Genomic DNA, 351 nt, shown 5'->3' on the forward strand with positions numbered 1-351 from the left:
GGAAAAATGCAAATTTCAACAAAAGTGGCTGAAAAACAAGGAATTTGGGAAATGGCTGCAGCCTTTTGACAGTTAAGATGATAAAGGATTTATATATATAAATGCTGAGAATCATGGGTACTTGTTGATTGCATTAAAATTATTTCTAAGAGCATAAAAAGAGCACTAAATTAGAGTTACTCATTCCTGTATAAACTCTGTTTTAGTTAACAGGTCTCAAGCCTAATGTTAGATTTAAATGAGATTTCCATATATGTTCAATTTAGTCTGGAACAATTACTGAATCATTTATTTCACTAACAGCCAATAAATTCCTTTTATGCCTTCAAGAACGCACAACATCGTTAACCT

The sequence above is a fragment of the Cyprinodon variegatus genome, unplaced genomic scaffold, assembly GCF_000732505.1.
Source record: "Cyprinodon variegatus isolate N-32 unplaced genomic scaffold, C_variegatus-1.0 Scaffold140, whole genome shotgun sequence".
In the NCBI taxonomy this organism is placed as follows: Eukaryota; Metazoa; Chordata; class Actinopteri; order Cyprinodontiformes; family Cyprinodontidae; genus Cyprinodon; species Cyprinodon variegatus.